Here is a 14,807-nt window from a genome sequence, read left to right as displayed (position 1 = left end):
GAGTATATTTTTAAAAATGTAAACTTATTATTTCTACAAATTAAATTTACTTTTATAAAATTACACTTACTTATTAAAAAATCACTCTATACATTACACGGTATTAATAGCATAACTGTAAAATAACTTTGATCGTCCTTACGTTTAAAAAATTTCTATAAAGTTAGAAAAACTTCAAGTACTCCAATCCTTCAAACTATGTGTGCGGGCAATTGTTTAAATCACGTACTCGAAAAAGAAGAAAATTCGCGATCTTAAAAGAAAGGAACTACTTAACTTGGTAGCTCTGAAGGATGATAAAGGAAATGACCCCTTCCTAAGAACGAACACTCTCTTTCTGCCGATATTCTACAAACTGCGGAGTAAACGAACCAGTGATAAAGACAGATTAAAACTAAATTTATTTAGCCGATACTTATAAGAACAGCAATATTATAATAAAAATATTAGAAAGAGTCTGGTTGTTTTAATTGTAATTTTGATTAAAAATGCATAAATTAGAACTTTCAGGTTGAATCTATTATAATTATAGTTGAGAGATAATCAGAATTCTGATTGATATGATTAGAATTTTTTGTTCGTGCATTTTTTATCAGAAATTTTTCTCAGTGAAGAAATAAGAATAACAGTTTAATCTAAGGAAATGAGACAAAAATCTTATTAATTTTAAAATTGATAAAGACGTAAAATAAATAATTTTAACGTGATAAAAGCAACGCAACACAGAACGTCCAAGAATTGTCAATTTAATTGTTCGTGTGTATTTATTCTTATTTTTTCGAAGAAAATTGCATTCTAATTGTATGCAAATGCGTACTCCTTGCATCGTGGAAGAGATCTCCTATTTTTCAACACTATGTTTAAAAAAAGAAACAAGAGAATAAAGGAGTTAGCTAAACGAGATCATTCGTTCTCATATATAAATATTTAAACAATTCGTATGATGGACAAGTATCACCAAACGAAACTGAGAAGAGAAAGTGTGTAGTTACCAACATAATCCGTTTCAGACTATAATAAATCATGCGCGGTATGTATCGCCACCTACGTATCGTCCAATACATGCGCGTCCAACGCACGCCACGCTAAGTACCACCCAGACGTTATTTAGCACTAAAATATTAGCATGGGAAAGCCGCTGTACGATGATTAAATTACGACGCCGCAAGACTACACGCCTTCCGGTAACGCGGAATATTTAATTTTCACGGTTGGTTTCGATGATGAAACAAGGGGATTAAGTAATCTCATTTCCCAGATTCTAAAGAGACAGGCAAGCCGCTTGTGCCTTAGACGAAAGTAGATGGGTAGATATATATAGGTAGATACACACAGGCGACGAAAGATAAAGTGACTTTTGTGTACAACTCCAAGTTCGGATAGGAGAGAAGACGGTGGAATGGAACTTTTCAATCTTATATCCGTGCAGAAAACGCCGTGGGAAGTGTCGAACGATCTCGAATCGCCGGCAAATCATTCCGAGATTAACCAAAGAGACTCGCGTTTTCGATTCCAATCTTCGTGCCCGCTTATCCGGTCGAGCTCGTTTCGCCGCTTTCGGCGAGGGATCGATTTGTACGATAATGAAGTTCTAATCTCTGACATAGAGCGGGCTACGGCATGGAAGACGTCCGGCGTAATATCGGAGGCGCGTTTGCAGGAGCGATCTACACGTAAGGACGCCTGGAAATTGAATTATAAATTATATTCAAAGGCGTCACTTAAAGCCTCGGCGGGGCAAATGCGCGGCGAATAATGTTTCGTCCGCTGGGATTTAATTACGCTAGCGTTTCGAAGTAATTTAACGAAGGGTATTGCCAACTTCGTTCGTAAGAGAGAGAGAGAGAGAGAGAGGGGGGGGGGGGAGCATAAAATTACGCCGTACATCTCTCGCGCTTAATGCAAGTATTCTACGGCGGAAATATCAAATAGAAGTTTCATCTATATGGAAGTGTAGTGATTGTCTATTTTATACGTTTCTACATTGTTCTTCATAATAAATATAATCGATGAAAGACTTCTCGAGGAGAACGTTTCACTACAATCTTCAATCATCGGTAATTTTTTTGTGAACGATTTGCAAATTGTCTGATAAATTTTCTTCAGAACGATCGCAATAAACGTGAAATAATTTCTATCGAAATAGAATTGTCCATAATGTATCTCGTGCTGTTATTTTATGGCTTCTAGATATCATTCGTTAATTATTGTCCATCGTCTTCGTTCTCATAACCCTGCCCGGTTATGCCGCCCTAACAACGCAATAATGAACTCCGTCTTTCTCGGTTCCCGATTATTAATGTACATTCCCTTCTCACTGTTTTCGTTATAGCCATAGTTTGCAGTAGTTTGTTAGTGTCAGCCCTAAACGGCAGGCGCGGTGGTTCTATTATATCGTAAAGTACGACGCCTGTTACGCGCTCGAACCGCGCCATTAGCGCGACGTCTTCGTAGCGGCGGAGTAGCGGAAGAAAATCGCAGCAAAGCTACTTGAATTTAGTGGAGACGTCGGTGCGAATATTTCATCGCTCAAAGAACTGAAAATCAGAAGCTTTTACCGTTATGATTTTTTTCTATAAATAAATTCCCTTCTAAAGTCCAATCTATTTTTCTTGATGCACCATTGAGAAATCTGTTCAAATTATTCTGCAAATTATCATCCAATTATCTGATTAATGAGATACGATATTTTTATAATTACGAGCTGTTAAGCTTTTTGTTTGTTCTGTCTAGGCTATCTAAAATATCTAGATACGCTCTGTTAACGTTCGGACATCCTTAAGAACACGAGATTCGATTCAGTGAAAATATCACCGCAAGCAGTCTTGCGGCAGTTCTTGTTAACGGACGACGAAGAGAAACGATCAGCCGTAACTCGAATTGCCGAGTTGCACAAGACCATTCGGGAACAGCGGCATCGCTCGCCCAGTTTGGGGATAACAGGTTGCACCAATGTAGCGCGTAAAAGGGACCAGGGAGAACCGAGCGACGTATGCAAATCGAGTGGGCGTAGCTTTTAAATCAATGTTCTCGCGCATTATGTGACCACTACGGACGTTAGCCGGCTTGCGTGATGGCACAATGTATGCGTTCTCACCGAAATGGCCTCGATACGTCGATATGGTATTCGTAACTCGCCCGGCGGGCAATGCCTGGTCGCATGGGACTTGCGGGATGGCTTTTCGTGCCTAATGACCGCCAACGGCGGACGAGTGCTTGGAGTATTTAGAAAATTTCATGAAAAGTACGCGATCGCGTGACTATACGCCGACACCATATCGACATCGTCATTACCACCAATCGTACTTTCATCATTACGGACTCTTCAGCACATTAACATTGAGTGCTTCTCCGCTTATTAGATTCTATCAAGGACTCGCTTTTATATGGAAAATGTGTTCCGTGTAAAATACAATGTTTTACTAAAGTATTTAATGGACATAGATCTGAAATAATTAATGGCTACAGAGCTGGAATGATTTAGATATAAATCTAATAATTATTTTGTTAAATCATCCAAATAATTATATGGAATGCTTCAATGTTGATGATAATGTTACAAAAAATTGCAACATTCCAACAATCGACTTGAGTACCCTACATAATATATTACTTTGATAAGCCAAATAAAATTATTTTCAAATCTCTCTCTCTCTCTCTCTCTCTCTCTCTGTTAAATTTTTACATTCTAAAAAATAGCGTCTATATAATTCTCATTGTGTTAGTGTTAACATTAACACTAATATAATGTGGATTTAACATCAAGGATTTTAAATTCACATCATGATGATATTGATATACAAGTAATTCAATATACAGTATTGATATACTTGTAATTTGCTGCAGCAGCCAATCTTTTTTTTTCAGTGTATTAATATTAACACTAATATAGAATTAGGAATACACATTAAAAAATATCGATATGGATTTAACATCTCGATGTGGATTTAACACAGTTTCTGATAGGTTGAAATCGTTACTCCTTATTCTGAATTTCTTATTTCTTTTGTGTCTGCATCCTTATACAGACATCGCATGGGGTGTTAAATCTACACCAAGGTATTAAATCCATACCGATATTTTTTAGAGTGTAGGTATACTTCAGCAAGTATATTTCGGCAAAATCATTCATTCCGTAGAAAAAAATTGCATATTGTCTTGAAACTGTGAGAAATTAAGTCCAAACGATGTCCGTCGAGGTAATAAGACAAGGTAGTATTAAAATTGTTACAAGAGGAAACATGATGAAATTTTAGACAAAGAAACAATATTTTCAAAGATAAATTTCATTGCATAAATGTGCAAATTTCTTTGCAGAAACGTTACCCTAGTTTTCATATATTGGCCGCTATCATTTACGCAAAACGAATTTTGACAGGTGCGCTAGGACGTCAGGAGAATCGAGTTTCCACCTGAGCGAAAGTTACTCGACACCGTTGGCGTAGGTATAGGACGAGGGTGAGAATGAAACACAGAAGCGAAGCAAAAGAGCAAGAGGGGCAGGCGAGGGAGACGCGAGCAGCGAGGAAACCTTTTGCAGTGGCATGAATCGTCGACAGTCCTTTTTCCACCTACCGACGCCGTTGCGACATTCAATTTCCACATTCCGCACGCAGCAGCGGGTTCACCGTGAGTACACAATCTATGTACACTTCTAGATACCGTATGTGCGTGCCTATGTATATAACTATCAACAATAATTCGAATACGCCCGGTTAAGCATACGCGCGGTGAAGTTGCGATAAACTGGGTTCCCGGTCGTTCGCACGCATACACGCAAGCGGTCGGATATGCGTGTAAGAACGACACGCGCGCCCGCGCACCATTGAACACGTATAACATTCTCGATAAGCTTGTGCAACGCGCTCACGGGATCGTTACTTCGTCCGGCTAACAGGTACGTCTATGCATTCATTCGTGTTCACTACATTGCGTGTCGGGGGGCGTGGGGCGATTCACCGCAAGTAATTAGGTGATGTGTTTATCGCACATCAGTTATCCGCCGGCACAACGTGACGGACTAACTAGTGATAATCGATTATCAGCCTGACGATCGAATTTTTCACAGTTCGCCGACGTCGCGTTACCAACGCCGTTACCAACGCGTTACCAGCGCGTGTGCACGCGTGTGCACGCGTGTACCGGATCCGGTAGTACACGTGGTACTACTACAGGCAGTTATCTAGCCGCGAACGATCGTGAACGCGAGCCATTGGTGCCGATGCTCTTTCGATCCATTTCAAAGAACGCGTTCGAGTGTTCAATTATACGATAACGAAATCTTGAATTTTAGACCGATCGACCGTACTTATATGAAAATAGATTATTTATATGAAATTTCAAGAGAGAACGAGAGAGAGAGATTAACTATACGAAAAGAGAACAATTTTGTAGAAATATCTAAAAATTTCGCTAAATACACGTCTGAAAATATTTTGGACCGATGGAATTATCACAATAATTATATTATAGAAGACTGAAGCACGACGAGCAATGCTGCAAAAATTTTTGATATTCGAATAACCAGCTTGAGCGTTCTACATAATTATTTTGACAGTTCCACAAAATTATTTTCAGATCTGTATCCAGCTAATTTTTAGATATTTCAGCAAAGCCATTCTTTGTATGTAGGTACTCATTTGCCATTTACATTCATTACACTGTATTTGTGCTAGCTATTAGCCATCATTTTTTATTCAAAATAAAAGTTGCTTTAAAAGTTACTTTTATTTCAAGTGAAAATCTTTGTAAGTATAAATCATTTAGATTGACCCATAATGTCAAAATGCAATGCAGAGAATAAGTAAGCAATTCATGAGCGTTTTTAAACGCGAATATTCGAAAATGAGACTCCGCAGGTATAACTGCTTCTCAAGATGGAACGCAGTGATCGATAACTTTAAGATCGCGGTTTCTCTGGGTCACGTTGATCCGCACTGATAGAACTACTTTAGAAAAAACTCGAGTCGAAGAAAGAACTGGCTATCTCTTTCTATCTCTTCAATCCTTTCGGTTACGATCGCTTAAAAAGCGGAAAGAAGCTGAACACCCCAGCCAGAGCGAAATGCGTATTACTTGGAAAGTGTATGTCGTTCCGTAACCAAGACGGAACTTCAGTTGGAAAATTGCGGTAAGTAGGTAATCCCAAAATCGATAGGGGAAGGCTTTCTGCACGGCGAACTTTAATATCGCGTTTGACGTCACAGAAAGGCATTGTAAAAATTATGCAAATTAATGGAAAACAGAAAGTCTTCTTAATGCTTGTGTATTCGTCAAGGCAAAATTCTTTTGATTCCTTTGAATCCTCTGATATCTCGTGATGCGAGAGTCTCTTTAATTTTTCCCTTTAACACTTCCTCTGAGATAACGAGCAACCAAGCAGACCGTGTACACTAGCAAAATGCTGTATGACGAGTATTCACGGCAGACAGCTTTAAAGCTTTAAGAAAAACCTATTTATACCGTTATTAGATGAAGTGTCGTATAATTAGATTAACTAATATTAAAATGTTGCCTTTAAACGTATCTATTCTAAGAGAGAGAGAGACTTTGAGAGAGGCGACGGATGCTATCCTAATTTTCGTACAAAAACGATCGACAGACAATAGTCCTCATTGAAAATTTGTTATTCCGGTGGTATATTAAAATTCAGCTATAGTCAAGAAAGCGTGAATGCCTGAGTGAAGGTAGTTTCAACATCTCGTATTGTTTAACTGGAAAGTTTCTCCTGCTTGAATACTCGCCATGATTAAAGAGCTGCCTCGTCGGTGTTCTCGCAATGAAACTCACCGTTTCCAGGACAGACATTGTTCTGAAACTCCCTGCCGCACGACGGACGCGAATCGACTGTTAAACGTTGCGTTCGCGCGGGGCGACATAATGCGGAAAAATAACCCGGTTAGCCTGCGCGAATACGCAATGGACCATTTGCAGAAATGCTAACCTAGTTTTGCATTTTAATATTGCTGTTGTCAGCGATATACGTACCTTAATTGTCAACTGTACATATCGAAAGCAGACAATGCGACATTGTGATTTAACAATAATGCATTAAAAGATACGAGTGTTTAATGGAACGACGAAGTTACAAGAATAATCGATAAAATTACATGTTTGTAACATGCAGAATCACTCAAGTAATTTTAGTAAGAAATATTAACGATATAAGTATGCTCCACTCGGTAAATACATGAAACATTTTCAGGTAAGACTTCGTTTAGTTTTTATATGATTCCCGACAATAAAAGAGAATGAGGCAGTAATAAAAGGTTATACATATTCGAGTCATGAAAATTTTACGTAAAACAAGTAAGAAAAAAAATGGAATTTTTAGAGAGATACGTCCAAGGCATATCACGAGAAGTGATTCAACTTTACTTCTTCAGTTAGTTAACGTGACTTTGTATTTATAAAAATTATTTAATAATTATTATTATCAAATATTGTAAATGATAAAATGTGTAACGGTCTACAAATCTAATTCACTAACATCGCACGCGAAGAAAGAATTTTTGCGGTTCCGAAAACTTCCACGAAGAAATTCCTTTTTTAGCCGTTCCCGCAAAATCTCCTCGTCACTATTCAGGAACTTCACTCGAGTTTCAAAGCTTAGTACGTGAGATTTTTTAACACGGATATGTTCTGCTAAAGTCTATCTACTCGATGTGTTTTTAATAACGCGTATCGTGTCGATCTACTTTAAAACTGAAGCTTCTAAAAGCCAACTTTGACTTGACACAATTAGTAAATATTTTCTCAGGGCAAACAGGAATCTAATTATTTTTTATGATTATTACTATTGTCTCAAAAAATATGTTAAAAAGAGAGAACTCGTAAAAAGATCATAGTACGCAGGGCGAAATATTTCACGGAAATATATTAATATATACACGGTCAGGTTTCCCGCAGCAATTTTCACGATTGTACAATATACCATAATTGGTAGTCGCGTATTTGCTCTCGCCACCATCGTGCCGCAAATTCCTATAATATTGCAAAAGGTGCGAGTATCGCAGGGATATAAATTGTTCACCGTTATTTTTCACGTTCCATGTCTCTGATATGGCTGGGAATGCTCGTGGTTCATTTCAGCGCAACAACATTTATGATCTTTCCACGACTATATTCGATTGGATATTTCGGACGAAGTTATTCCGCGGAGACGCTGTGCTACTTTATTGACGCGCGAGCCAACCCGACGATTGGTGTTTTTTAATAATTCTCTTATTACGAGAGTTGAGAAAAGCCATTTAACCATTTATACGAGCCAATCTCATATCGATGAAATTAACGAACTATTGTGAACAAATACACGAGCTCGCTGTCTGCAATCATTGGGGGGTTGGCAGAGGACACAAAAATGGTGGCGAGACATTGTCGCACCAACACGACACATAATTTATGTACACCCCGTCGCGACGCCATGATAATGAAAGAGTCACGATGCGAGTTAATTAACTCGGCGAAACCGGAAAAAGGGACGCCGGAGTCGATTAGAGTTGGATATACTTTATCTGCTTACTTGAGCACTCGCGCCTTTTTTTTTTGCTTTTCTCCCTTTTTGCAAACGGGACGCGTGGAAACTTTTTGATTTATACCGTGCAGCGTTTGTTCGTATTTCTTTCGAAGTTTTTCTTTCATAATGCAAAAGATACACCGGCGCTTAAGTGCCGTTTCGAACAGTTGCGTTAACGTTACGCTACCTTCGCCTACTGTCTTTCCATTTCTCCGTTTCCTGTTAAATTTTAAATTACATTTTTCTTCAGGCAGCGAAATATTTTTTTATATCTACATATCGCGCGAAATTCGCAGTCGTTCCATTCGAATGTTCGCCGAAACAGATTCCAGAGCACTATTTGAGCTGAATTAACCGAGACTTTGCACGAGCCTTGCAGTTTACAGTTGAGAGGCACTCCTTTGGAACACACGCACTTCTCCAATTTCGCTATTGCGGATTGTGAATTCAGCTTAACTAACCTAACTCAATTTCTCTCAGTGCACTGGGTCATATCATAGCAAATTGAAGTTACTTGTCTTTCCAACACTATGTCGCGTCTCTCAATTAGTCGGCGCACAAGAAGCCTGTGACCTTCTTTGGTGCACAAGCGCACGACTTTCGGAAGAATCACAATGAGCTGTGGTAACATTCTATGGTTACTGTAAACTCTCCGAGAAAACTTCTTCGTCCGAGCAAACACGGTTTTGGAAATTGTAACTTATATTATTAGTACGCAGGATGTGTATTTGAAAAACATATAATTGTAATTAATTTCGAAATAGCAGTAAACGTCAATTAAAAAAAAATGTTAATTTTACGTATTCGTTTTTATCTCATTAGTAGTATTAATAACGAAAGTAACGTCTCAATTGTATCGCATAAACAAGATAAGCAGCATGAAAGTTGTAATACAAAAAACAATTTATTTTAGCCTGTAAGGCAAAATGTAGATAAAGACAATAGGAAGCTTTATAAGCTGAATCGGATTATGAATAATTAACAAACTGTCTTGGCCGTTATATAAATCACGTCTAATGGATTTTGTATAGCTCCCAATGCAATTGCCTTCCGCTCTGAGAATCTCTCCGCGCTTACAAGCGCTACCTGGATACCCACACAATCCCCCGGTGAAAATTCCATCTCGCTCGAGGCATTGCTATTCCAGCGAACAAATTCCAGCGCCACAGCAATTAAATTCTAAGATGGTGGCGCTGATGAATCGAGCTTTTTTTAATTACGGGGAACGAGTGCGGAATAAATTCTAACGAAGCTCTGAGGCGTGTCTGACGCCCCTCGCGATAGCCGGTAACAATCGCCGAGCCGATGGTGAAGACGCGTTACACGGACGGAAATGCAGACGCATTCCAGACAGTGATTTTAACAGTGCTGTTTCGCGAAACATTAGGATTACTCGCAGTAGCGCTGTCGCAGTTTAACGGCTTCCACGTTCGAAAGTAATTAGGTTAATTCCACTAAAAGCCCGCGTGGCCGGAGGCACGCCGAAATTATCAGCAGTTTTACTCGAGTTCGAGCGGAAAAATAAGATTAACTCGGAAACTACCCGGGAACAATGAATCGCGAATCAAAATAAAGAAAAAGATTAACAATTCACCACGACTAGATGGACACAATTAGCCGCAATTAGCCTTTTATCCGTCGCATCTATATCCCACTCCCTGAATATCCTGTTTTTTTTTAGGAATGTGATTCGCGTTCGCGTGAAATATGAAAATTTTCACGTGCGTCGAAACACTCGACACCGCTTGTACTTCCGTGGCTTTCGCGGTATTCTTTCCGGACACGTTTCGACCGGTTGAATTCCTGACACGTTTTTATTCGAAGTACATTCCCGTCGCGCTACTCGAATGGATTTCACCGTGGAGGGATGACGCGGTACCGCGGGAGAGGACGGAATTATCGATGTCACGAAATGTACTCGTGCACGACAGCTACTTCCTAGCCCCCGCATTACGGACCCTAGCCGGTCACTGCTACCGCGACGGCAAGTTTTTCAATTTCCAGGCCTCGAAACTCGAAAGCCGCCGTTATCATCCAAAAGGCTGCATGCCGCTCGCAGGAAAGGACATGGGGGGGGGGGAGGAAGGGCACGTCACGCTAATCCAGGAGCCGTGCCCATGCAAGTGAGTATAGCGACATCGTCTGTAATTAGTTTCACCATTAAATGACTTTGAAGTTTGCCCGGCGATAAGCACGGCTTACATCGCGCTGGCATCTTCGCCATGTAATGCCCGAGACAAAAGCTCGAGCGAAATTCAGCTAATTGCTCCGTCGAAAACACTTATTGCTAGCGAAAATGCATAAAGTTAAAGCGATATAGAACGATAAGAATCAACTGATGTGGACTTTTAATTATGGCGAATCATTACGCCGCGAGAATTTTCGTGCTTCCCTGTAGCTGTTCGTTACGCTCGGCTTTGATAATAGCGAAAATCGGTGGCAATAAAGCGCAACGATATGCTAGAGATGAGGAAAGAAATTATTGTTAGATGACTGTCAAGTGTATCGATAGCTAAAGAACCCTATGAGTTAGTATTATTAATATTACGTATGTACTAATAATACGACTCTCTATCTCTACATTAGCAAAACATCTCACGCTCTTCTACACAGAACAGAAGTAAAATAACTTTCGTTTCAGTGCATCTCCGTCTCCTACAACATACAATAATTCTGCCACGACACCGGGACGTTCTGTCTATTCGCTTAAGTTTGCCCCGAGCACTACGACGAAATGCTCAAATAAGTATCTCGGTGCTCGTTATAAATCTGATCACGATTTGTCTCGGTTGCGATGGTTACCTTGCGATGACGCACACCGAGACGAATGCTGCGAAAACTATTCGAGAGATTTGTCGGGAGAGAGAGAGAGAGAGAGAGAGAGAGAGAGAGAGAGAGAAATTTAAAAAATATCCACGAAAAGAACGAACAATTAAAAAATTATAAATGATATTCCGCGACAAATCTTGTTATGAGCAAAATGCTGCAAACTGCTGTAACGAAAGGTAACATGCCAATACGTAGGTATTCGCATCGGCGGTAGTCACTGTGCGAAATTGCTTCTTATGAAAAGTTGTTCGAAGAGAAGGCGTTCACGGTGGCCGGGGAAAATTGTCGGTTGGGCAAAAGAAGATAGCAACGAGACCGATAAAGTACGTGGGTTGGAAGTACGAGCCGCGCGCGGTAGTAAAAAAGATGAGGACAAAGAAAAAGTAGATGAGGAGTCAACTGAATAATATCGCGGCGCGGTCTGTGTGTTTGCTCGCCGAGAAGTTTCGGAGTAGTCGGTCGCTTCGTTACGGCCGCAGCTCCGCTTACGAGTAATTAGTCTAACAAGCATCGAGCCGAAGGCGAGGATTAGATTGGTAATCCAGTAAGCGATCGCGTGAATCCCTTGATGCTTTGGTTACGCTTCGAGATCGATCGGTGGATCGTAATCTCGAAACTCGTATCGTTTATGGTAAAATTGTGAAAGTTTCTTTTCCTGGGGGATAAAATTCATTCGAAGGTATATATTTAGGTGAAGGTATATGTTTAGGTCTCGTTAGGTGATAAATTATTGCGTGATTGTCATTCGGAAATTTATTGCTGCGTTCTATCGCTCATGCATCCAACAATATGCTGCCAACAGTGGATGTACTTTACTATAGAATTTTATTTTATCACTGGAAATGCTTTCACTCCAAACACAAATAAATCAACATAGAGTCAAATGGATCACGTCGCTGCATAAACGTTTCATTTTTATCGTATACCTGTATATGTACATACGTTTGCATTCCATTACGCGTTGAGATCAATGTTACACGATTACATTGATATTCGATTTAACGCGCTTGAGAATACGCACATTGTAAATCAGATTCGAACGATTTATTTGATTCTTTATTGTTCAACGTACATACAATGGAGGAAGTGCAGATTTTTAGGACTCTTCTGAGCCGACGATTCGTTATTGGAGAATTCATCCTCTCTCATATGTCTGTATAGATATAATACGGTAAAATACGGGACGTGCAATTTGCAAAATTTATCTCACGGGTAAGCCAACTATAACGACGACGGCGAGATAGTAGCGAGGGGATCTGTGCGATTCTCCTACCCATGGCGATTGCTTCGTGGTGAAAGCTCATGTTGCCAAAAGCTATGTAATCTTCAAGCCACACTATTAGCGCCACTGTTGTACGACATATTTTGTGGATTTAAAGCTTAATGTATTGCAAAATATACCACAAGTAAATAGCTTGCGGTCAAAGCAGTTTAATTTTTATTAAACTTGACAAGCAAATAAAAATATCTAAAAGGCATAAATACAGGATGTTAAGAAAAGAGGTCGATTTTTACCCAAAAAGAATAATGATGTGAATAAAAGAAATAGTATTTTTTAGTAGATTTTAACCTCGTCTGTGTGTGGATATGATAAAATGATAAAAAAAAGTTCGCATTGTTTGGAGAGCACTTCAAAAATTGAACATGAACATGGTGTATTTATCTAAATTTCTCCAAGAGACGTCTGCAAAAAATCTATACAAAACACTATTTCTTTTACACTTTTTTTTTTTTTAGGAAAAAATTGTCTTTTTTAAATGTCCTTTTAAGGACATGATGAGAATAAAATCGATCATAGGGTTAATAAAACAATTAACCTCCGCTTGTATTTGGATCTTTTTTGGTAGAAGTAAAATTTCACTTTTAAATTTTTCCGAAATAAAGAAAAAATTCGATTTCTTCTCTTAAAATAATCAAGATAAAGAATAATTATTTAGCAATGTAATATAGAAATATTGATACGTAAATTAATTTTTTTCGTATTTCTTTGAAATCTTAGAATAGTAAAAAAAACTTGTGCAAAAAAGAAAGTCCAGATTGCAGACAGAGATAGTCAAAATATAATTACAAGTTAATTAATTAATTAATTAGAAGTTCTAATTAATTAATTAATTAAATGGCAAAATTGCTATTGCAAATTTTCAGAAAATACATTTTCAGAAACTACGCTTTCCTTCTATCGATCGTGCATCGGTCAGACACGAGCTTAAAGATATGCACTTTAGCGTTACAAAGAGATTGCGATGAGAACTATGGTGCTGATATCTCGTTCACCGTATGTTCGGCACGCGAAAGCTCCTCCTCGGCATTCTCTCAGCAGCACTTTGCGTTGTACGGCGATGCTAAACGCGCGCAAAACTTTACGTCGGCACATAAAGTGATCGAACGAGAAAGTACCAGCGAACGTCGAGTACCACCACGTCGATCCGTACTCGTTGCTCTCAAGCCTCCGAGACGACCTAATAATCAGTCGGCGGACATCCAAGTCGAGAGGTCAATCGAGATGGCGTCCGATGGCGGGTCGGGATTATACCCCGGAGGGAAATCGCCGAGAAGGAATCAGCACGATCGCGGTGAACGACCTACATGGGCGTATACGTACAATGCTACCGGAATCATTCCGGATTACCTTCGGAGATCGGTGATTTTGATCTCAACCAGCGGCGCCGACTACCACCGACTATACTCTTACATTGTGAGAGAACTCCCATACTCATTGTAGCTGCATCCCCATTCGTGTGCGACCGTTTCGATTTCTTTAAAAGGCGTAGGATGCAATTGTTTCCTGTTTTCTAAAGCGCACCTGATGTCGTTTCGCTGTGATTTCCTCGATCGTTTTGGTGTTACGAATAACAATTTTTTTCTTGTAGCATAAAAGAAAAGTTTGCTTTAAATATGAATGCATTTACTGAATTGATTTTAGTTAGAAAAAATATTATAAAATGGTATTATAGACAAAAATATAGAACTTATATTTAGTTTCTGTTGAATAATCTGTAAATTTATGTGTTACATTATAATTTTTATTCTGTAATATTTTTTCTTTAAATAAATATTACTTTGAAATATGTATAAAAATAGCTATAAATTTTTTTAACTACCTCTGACCTACTTCTTCTATAATAAATAAAGCGAGAATATTATCATTTACTCAAACTTTTCTTGAATAAGAAGTAAACTTCATAGTCTCGCACGTGTATTATATCATAGCGCTTATCTACAGCATAAAAGACGCACCTGCTTTCTTAACTTTCTTTACCGCGCTACGTCAATATTAAGAAACTGTGTCATTTATAAAATTAATTTCTCCTTTACACGTGCATTACACGTAAATTATGATACCTTCTTTGAGTGCTGTTAACAAACCTACAGATAATAGAACTGACAGAAAATAAAGAATATATATATATATATATATATATACTAATGTCTCTGCAAATTTTTACAGAAATTATATAATGAA

The 14,807-nt window shown here is 38.8% G+C and overlaps 1 protein-coding gene across 2 annotated transcripts in view; it reads right to left on the bottom strand.

The window, feature by feature from the left end:
* LOC108745843 (discoidin domain-containing receptor 2) overlaps positions 1-14,807 on the bottom strand; it is a 189,924-nt gene that overhangs the window by 118,432 nt on the left and 56,685 nt on the right. The gene's annotated exons all lie outside the window — the stretch shown is intronic.

The sequence above is a fragment of the Trachymyrmex septentrionalis genome, unplaced genomic scaffold, assembly GCF_001594115.1.
Source record: "Trachymyrmex septentrionalis isolate Tsep2-gDNA-1 unplaced genomic scaffold, Tsep1.0 scaffold15, whole genome shotgun sequence".
Classification (NCBI taxonomy): domain Eukaryota; kingdom Metazoa; phylum Arthropoda; class Insecta; order Hymenoptera; family Formicidae; genus Trachymyrmex; species Trachymyrmex septentrionalis.
This window is presented reverse-complemented; position numbering and strand designations above follow the sequence as displayed.